General features: G+C 41.7%; 1 protein-coding gene across 6 annotated transcripts in view; it reads right to left on the reverse strand.

The window, feature by feature from the left end:
* The window catches only part of NR2C2 (nuclear receptor subfamily 2 group C member 2), a 111,388-nt gene that overhangs the window by 79,357 nt on the left and 19,927 nt on the right, over nucleotides 1-12,104 (reverse strand). The window contains exon 1 of one of the 6 annotated variants that reach the window (XM_065933970.1): nucleotides 5,722-5,741. The exons of the other annotated variants lie outside the window; for them this stretch is intronic. The gene's annotated coding sequence lies outside the window, so the exon portion shown is untranslated. Of the gene's footprint in view, nucleotides 1-5,721; nucleotides 5,742-12,104 lie in introns of those variants that run through there. 6 annotated transcript variants of the gene reach the window in all.

Genomic DNA, 12,104 nt, shown 5'->3' on the forward strand with positions numbered 1-12,104 from the left:
ATTGCTGGATTTAAACCATATCTACAGACAAGATCACCTGCATTTCTATATACCAGCAGAGTTGGAAAATAAAACTCTAGTATGCTATTTTCAAAAAGCGTCAAAGAACGTAAAGTATTGGGAAACAAATCAAATGAAAATTATGCTGCATTTCAGCAGAAAAAAGTAAAAACCTAAATAAATGGGAAAATTTGCTATGTTTATGGGTTATAAGACTCCGTGCCATCAAGATATAATTTTTGAGACTTCCCTGGTGGCTCATAAAGAACTCACCTGCCCATGCAGAAGACGTGGGTTCAATCCCTTGTCCAAGAAAACCCCACGTGCCACAAAGCAGCGAAGCCCAAGTTCCACGACTGCTGAGCCTATGCTCCAGAGCCAGGAGCTGCAGCTACTGAGGCCCAGGCTTCGCAACAAGAGCAGCCCCCACTTGCTACAACTGGAGAAAAAGCCTGCACGGCAACAAAGATCTTGCACAGCCAAAAATAAAGAAAATCATTTTTTTTTAAAGCTATAAAGTCTCTCTAAATTCATTCATGAAGCAAATGCAATGCCAATTTTAAACAGCCAATAGGCTTTTTGTTTCTTGTATGTATAACCGAACAAATTAACTTTAAAATATATGTTGAAGGTCAAAAGGACCACAGGTATTCACAACAATCTGAAAGGCAAAGAACAAAGTGAAGGAAACTTGATCCTTATTATAAAACTTCATATGACACTTAAATGTCAATTCCAGGAGTCCCAAAGGCCTAAACTCTAAAAGGCAAAACTAAATCTTCAGTAGACAATTTAACCACTGAACTGTGGGGTAAGGATGAATTTCATAAACAAGATACAAACAGTGCAAACTACAAAGGAAAAGACTGATGAATATACAATATCATGAAAAGTATAAAAAGGTAAGCCATGAACTGAGAGTATGCTCACAAAACATAAGAAAAAAGACTAACATCTATAAAGAATTCCTACTGATGAGAAAAGACAAGTGAAAACACAAATACATTTAAGAACACAATTTCAAAAAATGATGCACCCATAAAAATATAAAATCATGTTCAATGTCATTAACAAATGCGGAAACATAAAGCCATACTGGGCAAGAATTTCATACCTACCTGACTGGTGAGATCCTACCACATAGTAGCAAGAATGTGGAGCGTCAATTATTCTCATCCAACCAACGCTGATGGGACTGGACCATGTGGTACGACCTCCTGGAGCTGACTAGGTGCCTCCACACGACCAAGCAAGCCCACAGTATCAGCCGTGAACCTAAAGAGGCTCTTGCACACGTGCACTAGAGACACATGCGTCACCAATGTCACCCCCATCCTGTCACTCCCAGAAGGGGAGGGATAAACAATCCCTGCTGGCTCAGACAGTAAAGTGTCTGCCTACAATGCAGCAGACCCAGGTTCGATCCCCGGGTGGGGAAGAGCCCCTGGAGAAGGAAATGGCACCCCACTCCAGTATTCCTGCCTGGAGAATCCCATGGACGGAGCAGCGTGGTAGGCTACAGTCCAGGGGTCACAGAGAGTCGGACAAGACTGAGCGACTTCACCTTTCGCTTTAAACAATCCAAATGTCTACCAGCAGCAGAATAAACACACGATGTGATAGTTATACAACGGAACATGATAGCTGTACCGAGAGAAAATGAAGGAACTGGAGCCCTCTCCCTCCGTTCCTGACGTTCCTCTGCCTCTCCACAGAACCTCCCCCATCCAAAACCAACCCGCGTGTGTATCTGAGAGCCATGGGCTTGAATCCCAACAGGTAACTTATTCAATTTCACGGGGAAAATGAGTCAAATTAATCTACTTAGAGAAAACTGCAGCGTATACCTATGAAATGTGACGTGTCAGACACATGTCAAGTAGCGCCGGGAGGTTCTGGGTGCCTCCACCTGTGAGCGGTCAAATGACACTCTCACCTGCTCGGGCGGGTACTGGCTGGAAGGCCGCTCTCAGGAGGCGAGACCGCGCTATTTGCAAAGTGGAGGGCTGTGAGGCAGCTTCTCTCTCCCTCTTTCTGAGGCTACCTGCCCACTTTCCTCGGCATTTTTCTGAGAGTCTGATCACTCTCCAGCTTCTCCTGGAGGACTAGCTTTCTCTGCTTCTATATTCCCAACCACCTGGGCTAAATGTCGCATCAACTCAAGACCTGATGCTGTATAATCTTCTAACTTCAGAGTCGAATGTAACCTTTTACTGCCCATGTGTCAGTAAACATGTATTTAACTCTCTACTGGGTCTTAACTTATTTAACTATGAAGAGTGAGAGCACCATTTCACAGACATTAAACAAAATGACAACACATATAGAGTTTAACAATACCTGGTTCACAGTAAGGATTCACCAGATATCACTGTTAGCAAAGCATGTTCACTTGCAAGGTTATTTCCGTCACGTGATTTTGATTCTACAAAGCTGTGAACAGAGAAATGGTGGGGATACAAGAGCTGAAATCACAGTGACTCACAGTGACTGCCTGCAATTCCTTAACACGTTCTATTCCACAGCACAGTGTGAACACCACAGAATGCAAAGCACACTGGCATCGAAACGAACAGAAACCCAGCCTGTGCGCGAGGCCTGTTCACACCAAGTTCTTCCCTAGTCTCATTCTGGCCATGTGCTCTGTGCCTTGGAAAAGCTCATCGCACGGTTCTCCCTAATCTTTATGCATTCGCACAATAATTCACCATCTCTAACCCTCTCTTGTATCCTCTACCATAAAGCTACTTTCACCTGTTTTTAAGACAAAATCCTATGCTTACTCTAATGTTTGATTATTAGGAATTTAATGTTTTCTTAATTATATTAGCACTTTTACTAGGATTATTATTTTTGTTAATGCTCTGGGCCATTGTGAATGCTTTTTTCCTGTAAGTTCTGTTACTTTTAGTGTGGAGAACACCAAGTTTTTCAGAAACACATATTTCACGTAAAAACAAAAATGCTCGCTTTCCAGTTCTTAAGAGTAGGCATCTTACCAGCTCAATCAGTCCACCAGGGATACAGGTTGGCTGAATCAAGACCAGGGCAACGTGTTACGGATGTGGTCACACAGGCACATCCGCAGCAGGGACTACAAACAGCATCAGTCTCAAAGCGGGAAGCACCTCAAAGCGCCCACCCTCGAGGGAGAGAGTGGCCTGTCGGGTCAGGGTCTGGGTGGCGGCCTGAGCGGCCAGCGCGGCGCTGCTACAACCTTCAAGACAGGCCAACCTCCTGCTCAGACGCTCCGGCGGCTCCCCAACACACAAAGAAAACACAAATTCTCCACCACAGCCAGCGTAACTCATCTCACCCCCACCACTTCTGTCCTCCCCCCCAGGCGCTCCTGCCGCACAGGCCTCTCCACGCCCCTCCACGCTGCTCCCTCTCCCACGCCTGGGCCGTGACCCGGTGCCAGGCCCCGGTACTCACAAATAATCCCTCCCACGTCACTCAGGTCTCCATTTAAAACGTCACCTTCTAAGAGAAGGCTTCCCTGAATGTGCTTAGACAGTACTACTGTTTATAATTTCCTGTCTCTTCACTTCTCTTTAGAGCACTTACTGCTCTCTTGACAGTTTTTTGTTTGTTTAGATGTTGGTTATTTCCCAACAGAATAGAGGTTTCATTCGAGAAGAAAATCTTAAAAACCAGAATGAGGCCTAGCACACAGTTGGCACTCGTTAAATACTTGTATGGATGGATGGATATTTATGAAGTATCTTCAAGTCTATCAGTGAACAACTGTAATTTGATTTACTAGTAATACTTCACCTGACTTCCAGTTACATATAGCAAATACAGGCATTTATTATCTGTTTCTTCAACAAATCCCATTTAAGTATGAGTAAAGGATTAAAAAAAAAAAGTACAAATCCACAAGGGCAAAAATAGTAGTCAAGGAGATGACAGCGGATCACAAATACTAACAAACTCTAGGAAGACGGAAAGCAGATGGTGGAGAGGAAACTGACTCAGCATAAAGAAGCAAGCCGAACTCCAGATGACTGTGGAGGGAACAGTAATGAGAAATAAGCTGACTGCCTCCCCAGGACCCCGAAGGGCTCAGGACTAGACCTCGCAGTCCCACAGGGGGCTGGGCTGAGGAACACGCTGGAAACCAGGGGCTGGCTGAGCCCGTGTCACGCAGCCATGTGACGCACGCATGCCCACCTCCTCCTCATGTCCCTGTGGGGAAAGCGGGGCCACCAGGCCCCAGACCAGACACAGGAACGTCTCCACAGTGAGGAGGGAGCGCCCACTCTTCAGACTGCAAACCTCAAACCCTCACCTTGTACCACAGCTTTGAAAATACTGCAGACAAGGCGTGAAGTGCCCCTACCACCACCCAACTGAAGAATTCCTGCTTAGAAAATCTGAACGGATCCAGAAAAGAAACCTTGGGTAGTGACATCTGGGGCACTCTCCAAACAAAGCGTGTGGGTGCCCGTCTAATCACCCAGAAGTAAAGTCAAACTGAGAGCTGACAAGGCGCACTCCTGTACAAAACATGTCTGTTTTTGCTTTCAGTTTTAAGAGCTTCATTTTAAAAATGTGAGCCAATAATAAGGATCATTAGCGATTTGAGAAAAATATTCCTTATAGAATAAAGGAACTAAAAGAGACAGAAAGGAATTTGGATAAAACAGCATCTATGGAAGTAGCAAAGGAAAACTAAAGAGAGCAAGAAACTGGAATTACCACCCGCCCTGAAAAAGGACAAACTGCCGCGTCCATGAGACAAGTAAAATCTGCCACTGAGAGAGGAGAGCCCAGTCTGTCATGAGGCGGGAGAGAAAGAGGCCCACCCTGAGGGGCGTCACACCCAAGTCTCAGACAGCCCTGTCTCACTTAGTGAGAAATGCGGAGGAATAGTTACCAGCTATTTTGTAAACACAGGGTTTAAAAAAAAAAAAAAAAAAAGATCTAGAAACATTTTTAAGAAGGAGGGAACCCCACCATATACAATCTGTCAAGGGTAAATTTTTTTTTTTGAGTGGTGAATCATCTGCTGTTGCTTATTTTTCAATACAACCTGAAAACAGCGGAATATTGAGTGCAGGACGCTTTAACTGTCTTGAGTGTCAGCTCCACGTGCTACGGATGGTGGTACTTTTCATTTCCTATTATATAAAGCATACTAAATGATAACTTGGGAGCCCCAGTTGTGCACTTAATATGCCTTTAATATTTAAAATTATTTCTCTTCTCATCTTATTTTCAGTAAAATTGTTTCCTCAAGAAGACAACTCCTTCAGAAAAAGAGACACAGAAGTACAGAACAGACTTTTGAACTCTGTGGGAGAAGGTGAGGGTGGGATGTTTCGAAAGAACAGCATGTATATTATCTGTGGTGAAACAGATCACCAGCCCAGGTGGGATGCATGAGTCAAGTGCTCGGGCCTGGTGCACTGGGAAGACCCAGAGGAATCGGGTGGAGAGGGAGGTGGGAGGGGGGATCGGGATGGGGAATACGTGTAACTCCATGGCTGATTCATATCAATGTATGACAAAATCCACTGAAAAAAAAAGAAAATAAATTAAAAAATTAAAAAAAAAAAAGACAACTCCTTGATCTTGGCTCTGCCTGTTAGAACTGCCTGCTCTCTGTAATGCCTTTGGTCATGGTAGTCCATTTTCCTAGTAACTGTTAATATGCTGTGAAAGACTGAAAATCTGAATATGTATGATACTAAACTGTGAATCAGTGGGACTTACAGTGTAATCGTTTATCAACATTTGAAGATACTGGCATTTCATATCCTCTTAATGTAACTCCCAACTATGAGGTTTTTCAGATGCTTGGTAAATACATTACAAATTGTGTACAAACTGAAATATCTGTGTACTGATCCTCAAAAACAACCAATAAAATGTCAATCAAGAAGGGAAAATTAAAAAAAAAAAAAAGAAAGGAAAAAAAAAGGAAAAAAGTTGCTATAAAAGAAAACCAGGAAAAACAATCCTAAAATGAAAAATAAGACAGCAAAGAAGAAAACAAAATCGCAGCAGCAACAGGAGCTGGGCGCTGCCTGCCTCAATGCATTATTACTATATGTCATGCTCTAGACCCACTGCTCGGGACGATGACCCTCCACAGTAAGTGCCATCATTAACCCCATGTGATAGTTGGAACAGCAAGGTTAAATAGTATGTTCAAGCAACTGGTGAGAGCTGAAGACAGATCCAAGTCAGGAAATCTCTCCAAAAGTAAAAGCAGTAGGAAGCTGGAAACAGGAGATAAAAGATGAGGAAATGAGAGGATTAGTTGGAGAGCTCCAGTATCCACTTAATGAGGAGTTCTGGAAAGAGACTGGAAAAGTACTGAGGAAAGAAATGATCAGAGAACTAGTGGCAAACAATTTCAGGAGGAGGTCACAAGTTTCTAGATCAAAAGGACCCTCTGAGTGCCGAGTACAGTGTATGAAAAAATAACTACACTAAGAGACATTACTGTGAAATTTCAGAACAACAGGGATGAAGAAAGGATCTTAACAATGGAGGCAGGGGACAGAAAAGGCAAGAAAGAATGGGGGAGAGAGACGTGTACAGAGATCAAGAATGTAAATGGATTCTCAAAGCTGGAAGACAATAAAATGATGCTTCAAAATTCTGAAGTAAACTATTTTCAACTTAGATTTCTATCTCCATCAAACTATCACTCAAGCATGTGGGTGTAAATAAAGACATATCTAGATATCTAAGATCTAAAAACAATTCACTTCTGATACACTCGTTCTTAGGAAGTTATTGGAGCATGTTATTTTATTTTTTAAAAAAGAAAAAAAACATGAACTCAAGGAAAGAATCCCAAACAAGAGAGAAATAAAGGATGACAGCTGTGCAGCTGGCTTAAAAAGCAATCAGTAAGGACTGGAGCAGGAGGTCATGGGACTTTAGGAGGAATGTTTTCACAGGAAAATAAAGGAAACCGAAAATTCCTCTGAGGTACTTGTATGAAAAATAGTATTCAGAGAGTTCTAGAACTCTATTGGAGATATTAGGAAGTATCTGTGATAATGTCATAATTCCTAGTATCTCCAATATGGTAGAGAAGTTGTAGAAAACTTATTATTGATTTTGCAGAAATAAAGAGGATTATAAGCAAATACTTTGGCCACCTCATGCGAAGAGTTGACTCACTGGAAAAGACTCTGATGTTGGGAGGGATTGGGGGCAGGAGGAGAAGGGGACGACAGAGGATGAGATGGCTGGATGGCATCACCGACTCGAGGGACATGAGTTTGGGTAAACTCCGGGAGTTGGTGATGGACAGGGAGGCCTGGTGTGCTGCGATTCATGGGGTCGCAAAGAGTCAGACACGACTGAGCAACTGAACTGAACTGAACTGTGCACAACTGTATACCAACACACTGGATAACCTAGATGAAATGGACAAATCCCTAGAAACATGTAACATAAAAAGACTGAATCATGAAGAAACAGAAAATCTGTGCAGACCTATAACTAGTAAGACTGAATCAGTAATCAAGCCTCCCCACTCCTCAAAAAACCCTGGCGCAGTCCTACTGAATTTTACTGAACATCCGAGGAAGCATTAACACCATTCCTCTCAAACTCTTACAAAAAACTGAAGAGGAGGGAACACTCCCAAACTCATTCTATGAAGCCAACACTGCCCTGACACCAGTTAGGCAAAGACTGAAGAAAAGAATTACTACAGATCAACATCCCTTATGAATACCACTGTAAAATGCCTCAACAAAATCCCAGCAGAGCGCTACCAGTAGCACATTAAAAAGGTCATACACCATGGCTGATTGGGATTTGTGGTCCGTCACTTCCAGCTCTCTGCAGCCCCACGGGCGGTAGCTGCCAGGTCCACTGCCTACGGAATTTTCCAGGCAAGAATACTGGAGAGGAGTGCAACTTCTTCCTCCAGGGGATCTTCCCAACCCCAGGACTGAACCCTCACCTCCAACACGTCTCCTGCAATGGCAGGCAGATTCTTTACCACTAGCACCATCTGGGAAGCCCAAGGGGGTTTGAGAGGGTAACAGGCAGGAAGGCCAGGGGTCTCCAAACAGAGGAAAGAGGCTGCAAGTGCCAGACATTTTTCTCTCTCTTAAGCGGCAGGAGGAAACAAACCAGCATTATTTTTTCTTCTCTATACAAATTTAAAAGGAGGTTTCTCTTAAAATGCTGTGTTGCCATGACACCTGGTTTCACCTGAAGCTAACTACTCTCAAACCTTGAGTTAACCAATACATTTCTTTTTCTTATGGAAATGTTGTCTTAAGCTATGACTCTATCTTCAAGCTGGTTCTGCCAAATGGCCCAACCTCCTTACTCAGATTGTGAGTGACTATATAACAATCATGTATCCTGCCTGAGGACAGCCTTTGGATTAAACCCTCTGGCTAATTCTGTTATCTTAGAACATAAATTATGGGGGTAGGTCTGGTCTTTACAAGGGTGTGTCCTGCCTGAGGACAGTCTTTGGATTAAACCTTCCAGCCAACTCTGTTATCTTAAAATGTAAATTATGGGAGTGGGTCTGGTGAGATCTTTGCAACCTCGAGACAGTCTTTGGATTCATTGAAGAGTATATAACTCCATTGCTAACACTAGCAAAGGGGTACGCTTTTGCCCCCTTCTGATGCCTATTGTCAGAAGCTTTCTCTATCTCCTTTATACTTTAATAAAACTTTATTATACAAAAGCTCTGAACGATCCAGCCTGGTCTCTGGCCCCGGATTGAATTCGTCTCCTCCGGAGGCCAAGAATCCCGCGTCTTATCATTCAGCAACAACCTTTCAGTTTCATTCCTGACAGAATTCAACACGTGTTTTTAACAAAAACACCCAACAAACTAGTAATAGCAGGAAACTATCTCAACATAATAAATGTCATATAACAGCTAACATCACATTCTGTGATGAAAAAACGAAAAATCTTTCTCTAAGGCCAGGAAGTCAAGGACGATTGCTTTCACCTCTTCCAGTCAATGTGCTGAAAGTTCCAGCCAGAATGATTAGGCAAGAAAAATTAACACAAGGCATCCAAACTGAAAAGAAGTAAAATTTTCTCTATTCACAGATGACATGGGGCTTCCCTGGTAGCTCAGCTAGTAAAGAATCTGCCTGCAATGCAGGAGACTTGGGCTGGGAAGAGCCCCTGGAGGAAGGCATGGCAGCCTACTCCAGTACTCTTGCCTAGAGAATCCCATGGACAGTGGAGCCTCGCAGGCTACAGTCCCTGAGGTCGCAAAGAGCTGGACATGACTGAGGGAGTGTACATAGATGACGTGATCTTCCACACAAAAAACCCTCGATCTCTCCCTCTCACATACACACACATCTGGTAAACAAATTCAGCTAAGTTGTGGGATATAGAATCAACACATAAAAATCAGCTGCACTTCTACACAATTAACAATGATGCTCAAAAAAAAAATTAAGTATATAATTCCATTTACAACAGCATCAAAAAGAATACAATACTGCCAGGATAGAAGGAAGGAGAGAATAGTTACTAAGTGTTTAAAGGGTACAGAGTTTAAAAAAGGGTGGGGGGTACAGAGTTTCAGTTTGGACAGGTGAAAAGTTCTGAAGATAGGTAGTGGTAATGGTTATATAATAATGTAATCAATGTCACAGAACGGTATACTTAAAATGGTTATAATTTTAAATTTTACCACAATTTAAAAAAATATCTTTCTCCCAAAAAAAGGCAGTCTAACACTGATTTAAAAATTAAAAAAAAAAAAAAAAAGGCAAGGTAAAGATACTTTTAGAATAAGGAGTTAAAGACCAGAAGAAATCAGATTTAGAGACTTGAGGTTAAGGGAAGGGTGCGGGTGGTTCAGAGCTTCCTGCTCTGTTTCAAGCCAAACAAAAACTGGCCAACGTTTAAATCAGTGCACACACACTACAAGAAAATGGATGTACACATACGACAAGAAAATGAAAACGTAAATGCTAGTGTGTATGAGGGCAGAACAATAAAGTGTAACACGTCGTGTCTTCTCAGGAATGAGTTTGCTTTCTCCCACTTCAGGATGCAGTCCTGCCAATAATCAGTTTTTCCAAGCACAGGCAGTGCCCTAGGTTTTAAACACTCCCTTAGGTGTGAGGCTTTGGCAACAGTGATGCAAGTCCTGACATCAAACGAGGAACAGGGTCATAAGAATTTGGCTACTTTCTCAGTGGTGACAGGGTCTTCCATTTCAAAGATATGAAAAGTAAAACGAATGCTACTGTTACATATGATTCAGCCTCCCACTGTTTCAGCTACAAACTCTCAACTGCCAACTATCCCCTTTAAAAAAATTAACCCATGTTCTTTATCAAATGTCATAGTCAATTCTATAGCACACACATTTAGAAGAAGCCTGGATCTAGCCATGGCTCTGACACCCTGTGACCATGAAAGAATAGCTTTAATTTCTTTAAATAAGAGTTATTGATTTTACAAAGTGTTACAATTAAAATTTGGAAAATGAAGGTATAAAGAAAATTGCCCATATTCAAGAAAACTAAAAATGCTTTTAGCATTTAGGGTATTTTTAAAAATGAAGTCACTGTGGGAATCACTTTGTAATGTACATATAGAAATACTGAATCACGACGTTGTGCACTAGGAACACGGTGCTGTGGGTCATCTATAGCTCAAAACACACATACACACACACAGAGATTAGATCTGTGGTTATCAGAGGTGGAGGGAAGGGAACTGGAGGAAGGTGGTCAGAATGGACAAACTTCCGGCTGTAAGATAAATGCATGCTGGGAATGTAACTCAGAACATGATTAACATAGGTAACACTGCTGAATGTTACATATGATAGTTGTTAACAAGACTGAATAAAACCTAAGAGTTCTCATCATGGGGAAAAAATACTTAGTTTCTTTTTCTTTTAGTTTGTATCTATATAAGATGATGGATGATCACTAACCTTACTGTGCTAATCATTTCAGGATGTGTATGCGCCAAATCATTATGCTGCACACCTCACAGCTTCAGGTCAGTTCAGTCGTTCAGTCGTGTCCGACTCTCTACGACCCCACGGACTGCAGCACGCCAGACGTCCCTGTCCATCACTGACTACCAGAACTTGCTCAAACTCATGTCCATTCAGTCAGTGATGCCATCCAACCATCTCATCCTCTGTCACCCACTTCTCCTCCCGCCTTCAATCTTTCCCAGCATCAAGGTCTTCTCTAGTAAGTCAGCTTTTCGCATCAGGTGGCCAAAGCACTGGAATTTCAGCTTCAGCATCAGTCCTTCCAGTGAATACTCAGGACTGATTTCCTTTAGGATTGACTGGTTGGAGTCTCCAAGGGACTCTCAAGAGTCTTCTCCAACACCACAGTTCAAAAGCATCAATTCTGCGCTCAGCTTTCTTTACAGTTCAGCTCTCACATCCACACATGACTACTGGAAAAACCATAGCTTTGACTAGACAGACTTTGTTGGCAAAGTAATGTCTCTGCTTTTTTTTTTTTTTTAATGTACAGCTCTATGTAACAGTACTGTATGTAAATTGTATCTCAATAAAACTGAGAAAAAGATGTTTTTCATAGAATAAAATATGAACCTACTGTGCCATACATATAAAAGTCAGCTCTGAAGTTACTCACATATGGCAAAGCAATCTCTCTACCTCTTAGTTTCCTCTTATTTAAAGTGGGGAAAGTAATGTTTCCCTTATAGTATTAACCAAAGTATTAAATGAGGTGATGAACTGAAGCATAATACCAAACACACTATATTATATAGTGACAGATACATGTTAACTATAAATACCTTACAAAACTGGAATCAAACTGTATACACTATTGTTTTTAATTCATATGTCATCAAGTTTTACTGTTTTGGAAAGTATATAATTCTAATTAGAAAGCAGAAGTCACAAATCCTTTTAGTTTTTAGGTTTTTTTCTTTTCTTTTTGTTTATTTTGGAAAATACCCCCTAACTTCAGTAGTAGCATCTGGTTGTTGTTATGGGTTATTTTTTAAAAACAGTTTTTATTAAGATATAATTCACCTACCATACACTCTATCCATTTGAAGAGTACAAGTCAAAGGTTTTTAGGATATACACAGATATGTGCTAACTTTCACCACAGTAAATTTCA

The sequence above is a fragment of the Muntiacus reevesi genome, chromosome 4 (assembly GCF_963930625.1).
Source record: "Muntiacus reevesi chromosome 4, mMunRee1.1, whole genome shotgun sequence".
In the NCBI taxonomy this organism is placed as follows: domain Eukaryota; kingdom Metazoa; phylum Chordata; class Mammalia; order Artiodactyla; family Cervidae; genus Muntiacus; species Muntiacus reevesi.